Source organism: Lolium rigidum, chromosome 4, assembly GCF_022539505.1.
Source record: "Lolium rigidum isolate FL_2022 chromosome 4, APGP_CSIRO_Lrig_0.1, whole genome shotgun sequence".
NCBI classification, from domain to species: Eukaryota; Viridiplantae; Streptophyta; class Magnoliopsida; order Poales; family Poaceae; genus Lolium; species Lolium rigidum.
Genome location: NC_061511.1, coordinates 87,787,597 through 87,798,500, shown reverse-complemented (window position 1 = coordinate 87,798,500; position 10,904 = coordinate 87,787,597).

Genomic DNA, 10,904 nt, shown 5'->3' with positions numbered 1-10,904 from the left:
TTGGAAATCAAGTAGCAACAAATGAAGAAACCATTCTTCACTTATCTTTTCCATGTCCTAAGACTAATCTACAATCCTACCGTGAAACTTCATGGTATTCAATCCACTTCCACATTGGAATTATAACAAGGAGATCCACTCAAGAAGTATATAACCTTCTCTTTTCCATATTATTATACATCAAACCTAGAGAGGTGAGAGTTCTATAATAATTATTAGAGAAGCAATACCAAACCTTGAGCTAAACCTTGGATATACATCCAAGTATTCAAATCATCATCTTTAAGAGGAACCCTAGGATATTATTCAAGACATTCCCTAGAGAGAGATAACCATTTATGTTAAACATAGATATTGATGATCACATCAACCTCTATGGAGCCTAACCTTAGGTTTGTATTAAAGACTTTCCCAAATGAGAGAGACCATTCATACCAATCCTAGCCTTACCTATTAAAGACTCAAGGACAATCTTTGAACTAAAGTATTAGGAGATAAACCATTCCATTTTGGAGTGGTGATATAATTTAATGACAAATGGAATAATACCATATCCTTGAATTGATAAAGTAAGGAGTAGATAAATTCAACTAAGAAATCTAGGTGGAGACCTAACCTTTCACACCTAAAGAAATATTGTGAGTATACCATAAAACCTAGGATATTCTATCCCTATTTGAAAGAGCTCAATCTATGGTGTTATACTCAATATAGTTGAGGCAACACTTGAATTTGAAGGAGAGAACTATCCTTATATCCTGATGATTATATCATCGTATCTTGGAAAGAACCCTAAGTAATTATCTCAGGCATTCTCCTGGGATATAAACAATTGAGGCAACCATAGTAGTCCCCATTCAAGAAGGTAAATCAGAAGTACTATACCTTAGTTGATCAAGACAATGCTTGATCATATAAGTGAGAAAACCATTTAATGAGTAATACCTTAGGAAGCAAGACCTTGATCATCATAAATTGAGTAATGATCGAAACCCTTATAATTTGAGGTAGAAGATATTAAGAACAAGTTGATCATGCTTAAGCCATGATCATGCTCTTGAGGTATGTGAGGATAAGTTAAATCCTAATAGGATTAGTAGATGTTATTCACCACATGAAATCATAGGGAGATCACTAGTAATCAAGTCTAGGCTTATATCCCAACCTTTACTTGTGAATCACTTGGTGATCATGAGTAGAATCCTACCATATCTATATTTCATAAATTATAGAACATAAGAAAACCTTAGAGTAAAACTCCATACTTAATATGGTGAGAAACCATCCATCCATATGACCAAAGTTAACTATAAAAAAAAGAACTAAAACCACTCGTAGTTACTTAAATGATAAGTTGAGGTTAATAATAGAAGCCAATTGGTAGAAGATAAAACTAATACTCAATATCTTAGTAACTAGAGGAGAACATAAAATGTTAAGTAAGCAACCACCTTATCATGGTTAGGGGAGATTAAACCCTAGCACATGCAATATGGTGTCATCTCATCTCTACAAACTAGAATTATATCTCAACCCCAGTTTATGTATCACTATGGTGATCATAATATAAAAACCAGGCCATAATTGAGATCCAAACCAATTGCCATTAGATGAATATGATAAGAACCCTAGAATTGCTCACTAGTTAAAGCTTATACTTAAATATGGAACTTAAGAATAATCTAGTGCTATATTCTATAATTAGAACTATAGGTGGTGATCAACCACTTATCATTATCACCTGCGACCCAACCATGATGAGAGTAATGTCTACTCTAGGTAATTCAAGGTGTTATTAAATATAATCCTAGTGCCACCTTTGAAATATGGTTATAATAAAACCTACAAAACCTTAACAAGCAAGTGCTCACATAAAATTATGTGCAAGTGACAAATTCCTCAAATAGAAACCAAGCAGTAATAACAATCTATGAAATACTTTGAGTTCAAGTAGTAACTCTAATCATTCCAAAGTATTTGATTCATAAGAAAAGGGAAAGTAAAATGAGAATATAAACTCATGTTTAATTGCTATTTTAAATAAGCCAACAAGTATAAAATGTAATCAAATATCAACTACTTGTTATAAATAGAAAGAATGGTGTAATAATCATTGTTCTGCAACTTGATGAAATTAACCTAGTTGAGAAGCCTGCAAAAATAACAAAGTTTGAATGTGAATTCAAATAAGCAAAACTAAAAAGAGAAAAAAGAAAACAGAAAAGAAAATAAGAGAGAAGAGAGGCTTACCGGATGGGCCACCGCAGCCCAGCATCACAACCCACCAAGCAGCCCATGGTGCAGCCCAGCAGCAAGCAGCTCCGCATCCCGGCCAAACCGCAGCCCAACTCCAGCCCATCATACCTGTTCGTAAAATATCAACGAGGAGGGGCTTCGTCCTCATCCTCTTCTCCCGCATGGTCGACAACACGAAGCCGTGTTCGGCTTCGTCTCGATGCTGGCGGCCTCCCATCGACCGAAGCGTGACGAGGCGCATTTTGGCACCATATAAAAGCTTCATAACGCACAGCAGCATCGGGTTCTTCCTCCCTTGCTCCAATTTCGCCCCAAATTGAAACCCTAACCCAACCCGGCCGCCATTACCGCCGTCGATGTAGACCTCCCGAAGCCACGCCGTGGGCACCGTCGTCTTCACCACCCTCGACATGCCCATCCAGCACAAGGAATCGAGCCAGAGTGCCCCGGAGCATCTCCGTCGAGCTCGCCCTCTCCGACGGCCGGAGCCGTCGATTCCGATGATCTGGAGCTCCTCCGACCCTGCTGTCGCCTCCATCGTGCTCCTGGTGAGCTACCCATTCTCAGAGACGACTCGGTAGCACCCATTCGCCTCTGAAACGCCCCCGCGCCATGGACCCGCGACCGCCTCCGCGGCACATCGTCGCCGGCCATGCTCCGGCGACACATAGCTAGCGGCGCCACCCTCAAAGTGCTCACCATCTCGTCCTGCGTCTAACCCGACCCTCAGCGCATCCACGGGAGCCCGGGAACGGCGGCGCCGCCGCCAACTTCCCGTCGGCCACCGTGCCTCCTGCCACGTCGTCGATTTTGACCCTGGTCCACGACCGCGTGGCGGCTGACGTGTCTCAGGCCACTGATACGTCTCCAACGTATCGATAATTTCTTGTGTTCCATGCCACATTATTGATGTTATCTACATGTTTTATGCACACTTTATGTCATATTCGTGCATTTTCTGGAACTAACCTATTAACAAGATGCCGAAGTGCCGCTTCCGTTTTCTGCTGTTTTTGGTTTCGTAAATCCTAGTAACGAAATATTCTCGGAATCGGACGAAATCAACGCCAAAGTTCCTATTTTCACCGGAAGCATCCAGAACACCCGGAAGGACCGGAGGGGGCACCGGGCCCTCGGACTCCTAGGCCGGCGCGGCCCGGGCCCCGGCCGCGCCGCCCTATGGTGTCGTCGCCCCTTCGACCTTCCCGCGCCGCCTCTTCGCCTATATAAAGCCCCTGGATCGGAAAACCCGATACCAATTGACGAAACTCCAGAAAAGTTACCGTGGCGCCGCCGCCATCGCGAAACTCCAATTCGGGGGACGAAGTCTCTGTTCCGGCACCTGCCGGAGCGGGGAAGTGCCCCGGAAGGCTTCTCCATCGACACCGCTGCCATCTCCACCGCCATCTTCATCACCGCCGCTGCTCCCATGAGGAGGGAGTAGTTCTCCATCGAGGCTCGGGGCTGTACTCGGTAGCTATGTGGTTAATCTCTCTCCATGTACTTCAATACAATGATCTCATGAGCTGCCCTACATGATTGAGATTCATCTCGATGTTTGTATCACTACTATCCATGTGCTACTCTAGCGATTTGTTATTAAAGTAGTTTATTCCTCCCGCATGTGTGCAAAGGTGACAATGCGTGCACCGTGTTAGTACTTGGTTTATGCTATGATCATGATCTCTTGTAGATTATGGAATTAACTATTGCTATGATAATATTGATGTGATCTATTCCTCCTACATATGCATGAAGGTGACAGAGTGTGCATGCTATGCTAGTACTTGGTTTAGTAGCGTTGATCTATCTTACACTAAAGGTTACTTAAACATGAGCATTATTGTGGAGCTTGTTAACTCCGGCATTGAGGGTTCGTGTAATCCTACGCAATGTGTTCATCATCCAACAAAAGTGTAGAGTATGCATTTATCTATTCTGTTATGTGATCAATGTTGAGAGTGTCCACTAGTGAAAGTGTAATCCCTAGGCCTTGTTCCTAAATACTGCTGAGTTACTACTGCGTTAGCATTACTACTCTTGCGTTACTACTGCTTGTTTACTGTTTTTACGCGTTACTACTGCTGCAATACCACCACCATCAACTACACGCCAAGCACTTTTCTCGGCACCGTTGCTACTGCTCATACTTATTTATACCACCTGTATTTCACTATCTCTTCGCCGAACTAGTGCACCTATTAGGTGTGTTGGGGACACAAGAGACTTCTTGCTTTGTGGTTGCGGTGGTTGCATGAGAGGGATATCTTTGACCTCTTCCTCCCCGAGTTCGATAAACCTTGGGTATCCACTTAAGGGAAACTTGCCGCTGTTCTACAAACCTCTGCTCTTGGAGGCCCAACACCGTCTACAAGAATAGAAGCTCCCGTAGACATCAAGCACTTTTCTCGGCGCCGTTGCTCGGGAGGAAAGGTAAACGGCACACACACACCGGCAACCCCGGCAACCGGCACTTTTCTCGGCGCCGTTGCCGGGAGGAAAGGTAAAAGGCTCTCATACTACGGTCTCGGGTAAAGTATTTTTCCGGCGCCGTCGTGTGTGTGCTCAAAGCTATTTCCTTTAGATCCTGCAATTGCATCTTGTTGTTTCTTGTTTACACTAGTTTGGCATAATGTACAAGAGTGAGCTTCTTATTTTATTTCCTGATTTAAAACATGGATTGTTTGATGCGAAAATTAAAAAACCTATGAAATCTTCTTTGCATGCTCGGTAGTAATATTAGTATGAACGCTTTGGACACCATTGTTGACAATAATATAGAAAGTTCTAAGCTTGGGGAAGCTGGTTTTCATGATATTTTTAGTCCCCCAAGCATTGAGGAGAAAATTTTCTTTGATGATACTTTGCCTCCTATTTATGATGATTATAATGATAGTGGTCTCTTGGTGCCACCTACTATGGAGAGTAAATTTTGTTGTGATTATACTATGCCTCCTACACTTGATGAGAATAATAATGATAGCTACTTTGTTGAATTTGCTCCCACTACAACTAATAAAATTGATTATGCTTATGTTGGGAGTAGTAATAATTTTATGCATGAGACTCATGATAAGAATGTTTCATTTGATAGTTATATTGTTGAGTTTTCTCATGATGCTACTGAAAGTTATTATGAGAGAGGAAAATATGGTTGTAGAAATTTTCATGTTACTAAAATGCCTCTCTATGTGCTGAAATTTTTCAAGCTACACTTGTTTTATCTTCCTATGCTTGTTACTTTGCTCTTCATGAACTTGTTTATTTACAAGATTCCTATGCATAGGAAGCATGTTAGACTTAAATTTGTTTCAAATTTGCCTCTTGATGCTCTCTTTTGCTTCACATTCTATCTTTTGCGAGTGCATCATTAAAACTGCTGAGCCCATCTTAATGGCTAAAAAGAAAGAACTTCTTGGGAGATAACCCATGTGTTATTTTGCTACAGTACTTTGTTTTATATTTGTGTCTTGGAAGTTGTTTACTACTGTAGCAACCTCTCCTTATCTTAGTTTTGAGTTTTGTTGTGCCAAGTTAAGCCGTTGATAGAAAAGTAAGTACTAGATTTGGATTACTGCGCAGTTCCAGATTTCTTTGCTGTCACGAATCTGAGCTCACTGCCCTGCAGGAAGCTCAGAAAATTATGCCAATTTACGAGCATGATCCTCAGATATGTACGCAACTTTCATTCAATTTGAGCATTTTCGTTTGAGCAGGTCTGGTGGCCTAATAAAATCCATCTTTACGGACTGTTCTGTTTTGACAGATTCTGCCTTTTATTTCGCATTGCCTCTTTTGCTATGTTGGATGAATTTCTTTGATCCATTAATGTCCAGTAGCTTTATGCAATGTCCAGAAGTGTTAAGAATGATTGTGTCACCTCTGAACATGTTAATTTTTATTGTCCACTAACCCTCTAATGAGTTGTTTCGAGTTTGGTGTGGAGGAAGTTTTCAAGGGTCAAGAGAGGAGGATGATATACTACGATCAAGGAGAGTAAAAGCTCTAAGCTTGGGGATGCACCCGGTGGTTCACCCCTGCATATATCAAGAAGACTCAAGCGTCTAAGCTTGGGGATGCCCAAGGCATCCCCTTCTTCATCGACAACATTATCGGGTTCCTCCCCGAAACTATATTTTTATTCCATCACATCTTATGTGCTTTTTCTTGGAGCGTCTGTTTGTTTGCTTTTGTTTTTGTTTGTGTTTGAATAAATTGGATTACATCATGCTTGTGTGGGAGAGAGACACGCTCCGCTGGTTCGTATGAACACATGTGTTCTTAGCTCATAATATTCATGGCGAAGTTTCCTCTTCGTTAAATTGTTATATGGTTGGAATTGGAAAATGATACATGTAGTAATTGCTATAATGTCTTGGGTAATGTGATACTTGGCAATTGTTGTGCTCATGTTTAAGCTCTTGCATCATATGCTTTGCACCTATTAGTGAAGAATACATAGAGCATGCTAAAATTTGGTTTGCATAATTGGTCTCTCTAAGGTCTAGATAATTTCTAGTAAGGTGTTTGAACAACAAGGAAGACAATGTATAGTCTTATAATGCTTGTAATATGTCTTTTATGTGAGTTTTGCTGTACTAGTTCATACTTGTGTTTGTCTCAAACAACCTTGCTAGCCTAAACCTTGTATCGAGAGGGAATACTTCTCATGCATCCAAATACTTGAGCCAACACTATGCCATTTGTGTCCACCATACCTACCTACTACATGGTATTTCTCCGCCATTCCAAAGTAAATTGCTTGAGTGCTACCTTTAAACAATTCAAAATTTATTACCTCTTATTTGTGTCAATGTTTTATAGCTCATGAGGAAGTATGTGGTGTTTATCTTTCAATCTTGTTGGGCAACTTTCACCAATGGACTAGTGGCTTCATCCGCTTATCCAATAATTTTGCAAAAAGAGCTGGCAATGGGATTCCCGATCCCAAATTAACAAACTAAAAATAGACACTCCTCCATGGTATGTGATTGTTGGACTGGCACCCGAAGGATTCGGTTAGCCATGGCTTGTGTAAGCAAAGGTTGGGAGGAGTGTCATCATAATAAAACTAAAATAAAAAGGTACTCCTTCATGGTATGAGATTGTTGGCGGGCACCCGAGGATTCGGTTAGCCATGGTTTGTGAAAGAAAGGTTGGAAGGAGTGCCATCCAAAAATAAAATAAAATGGGAGCCGCTCTTTGAAGGTTTGTCCGGCAAGGGGTTAGAGTACCCGCTACCATTCGTTGACAACAACATACACCTCTCAAAACTTTATTTTTATGCTCTCTTTATGTTTTCAAAATCAAAGCTCTAGCACAAATATAGCAATCGATGCTTTTCCTCTATGAGGACCATTCTTTTACTTTTATTGTTGAGTCAGTTCACCTATTTCTCTCCACCTCAAGAAGCAAACACTTGTGTGAACTGTGCATTGATTCTTACATACTTGCTTATTGCACTTATTATATTACTCTACATTGACAATTATCCATGAGATATACATGTTACAAGTTGAAAGCAACCGCTGAAACTTAATCTTCTTTTGTGTTGCTTCAATACCTTTACTTTGAATTATTGCTTTATGAGTTAACTCTTATGCAAGACTTATTGATGCTTGTCTTGAAGTGCTATTCATGAAAAGTCTTTTGCTATATGATTCAGTTGTTTACTCATGTCATTACCATTGTTTTGATCGCTGCATTCTCTACATATGCTGTACAAATAGTATGATCAAGTTTATGATGGCATGTCACTCCAGAAATTATCTTTGTTATCGTTTTACCTCGCTCGGGACGAGCGAACTAAGCTTAGGGATGCTGATACGTCTCCAACGTATCGATAATTTCTTGTGTTCCATGCCACATTATTGATGTTATCTACATGTTTTATGCACACTTTATGTCATATTCGTGCATTTTCCGGAACTAACCTATTAACAAGATGCCGAAGTGCCGGTTCCGTTTTCTGCTGTTTTTGGTTTCAGAAATCCTAGTAACGAAATATTCTCGGAATCGGACGAAATCAACGCCAAAGTTCCTATTTTCACCGGAAGCATCCGAACACCGGGAAGGACCGGAGGGGGCATCGGGCCCCCGGACCCTAGGCCGGCGCGGCCCAGGCCCCGGCCGCGCCGCCCTATGGTGTCGTCGCCCCTTCGACCTTCCTCGCGCCGCCTCTTCGCCTATATAAAGCCCCTGGATCAGAAAACCCGATACCAATTGACGAAACTCCGGAAAAGTTACCGTGGCGCCGCCGCCATCGCGAAACTCCAATTCGGGGACGAAGTCTCTGTTCCGGCACCCTGCCGGAGCGGGGAAGTGCCCCGGAAGGCTTCTCCATCGACACCGCTGCCATCTCCACCGCCATCTTCATCACCGCTGCTGCTCCCATGAGGAGGGAGTAGTTCTCCATCGAGGCTCGGGGCTGTACCGGTAGCTATGTGGTTAATCTCTCTCCATGTACTTCAATACAATGATCTCATGAGCTGCCCTACATGATTGAGATTCATCTGATGTTTGTATCACTACTATCCATGTGCTACTCTAGCGATTTGTTATTAAAGTAGTTTATTCCTCCTGCATGTGTGCAAAGGTGACAGTGCGTGCACCGTGTTAGTACTTGGTTTATGCTATGATCATGATCTCTTGTAGATTATGGAATTAACTATTGCTATGATAATATTGATGTGATCTATTCCTCCTACATATGCATGAAGGTGACAAGTGTGCATGCTATGCTAGTACTTGGTTTAGTAGCGTTGATCTATCTTACACTAAAGGTTACTTAAACATGAGCATTATTGTGGAGCTTGTTAACTCCGGCATTGAGGGTTCGTGTAATCCTACGCAATGTGTTCATCATCCAACAAAAGTGTAGAGTATGCATTTATCTATTCTGTTATGTGATCAATGTTGAGAGTGTCCACTAGTGAAAGTGTAATCCCTAGGCCTTGTTCCTAAATACTCGCTGAGTTACTACTGCTCGCGTTACTACTACTCGCGTTACTACCGCTTGTTTACTCGTTTTATCATAGCATTACTCGCTCGCAATACCACCACCATCAACTACACGCCAAGCACTTTTCCGGCACCGTTGCTACCGCTCATACTTATTTATACCACCTGTATTTCACTATCTCTTCGCCGAACTAGTGCACCTATTAGGTGTGTTGGGGACACAAGAGACTTCTTGCTTTGTGGTTGCGGGGTTGCATGAGAGGGATATCTTTGACCTCTTCCTCCCTGAGTTCGATAAACCTTGGGTATCCACTTAAGGGAAACTTGCTGCTGTTCTACAAACCTCTGCTCTTGGAGGCCCAACACTGTCTACAAGAATAGAAGCTCCCGTAGACATCAGCCACTCGTCAGTGACCCTGGTTAGCTTAGGTCCGGGTACGTTTAGTATTTCGTTTGTTTAAATTCAATTTCATAAATTGCTGCAACTTCAAATAATTATAGAAAATTCATTTAACTCGGATAAATATAAATAAGATATCAAAATTCTTAGAAAAGTAAAATCTATCCAATAAAAATATAATATGAAATTTTTATTTTTAATAAAAATTCAATTATTTAATACTTGTTAATTTAGCATTTTCCTTTAATTATTAATACAATTAAAATTCAGAAATTAGGAAAACTTTTCAAATTAAATAAAAACCAGTAAATAAACAAAGAAAACATTAAAAGTAATTATCTTTATTTGTTTTTTTGTTAAATCATTATCAGAAAGATTTAACCCTAATTAATAATTACCTTAATTATTAATTCCTTAAAAATAATAAAACGAAAAGTCTAATATTATTTTTGTTTCAAAGCTATTAATAACATCAAATTTATTAATGATGTTATTAACTCATGAACTATAGGGTAATTAGTAAACCCTAGTTCCATAAAAAAGAAAACTAGAATCTCATCATTTCATGTGAAACCCAAAACCCTAATTCAAATAGGAACTCTAGCTCCATCAATTCATGTGAACCCTAAATTGCTTCTAACCTAAACCCTAGGTTAGAACATGTGATCATGATACTTTCCTTTTCAAATCATAGAGCCCTGATTAGCAACTAAAGACATACCTATGTCCACATAAAATAATAGAGGCCCATCTCTAATACATTGGTATTATAGGTGTTCCTGCTTAGCTGATCAAATAGGACCAACCCTAGATCCTATCTTCTGAGACACCAAGCTTAGTTATCCATGCTTAGCATCACACCAATGTGATGAACCTCAGGAGCAACTATGCCAAATCTTGAGCATTACCTAACCATATTCCACTAAACCCTACTAGTGTTGGATACTTACCAACCATCCTATTTAGGAGCCAATTATTCCTTACTTAATAGAACCAATAGTAAAATCTAAACCATCTCAACCCTAATTGATATACTTCTTATTTTTTAAGAAGTATGTTCTTCAAAAGTTATTCTTTTGAAGTAAATAAAGAATCATCATCAACCCTGCCTTATAGGATCTATAAACCCTAGCTAGCTATCACCAGCAAGATGAACCAACCTTGATAGCAGCCCTGAATAAATAATTGCTTAGGATGCCTAGGCTTAACTCAACCTTACAAACCCTAGATGTCTATGAATCCAACATTGTTGTGATCCATCTAATACTTACTCCAGAAACTAATTGAA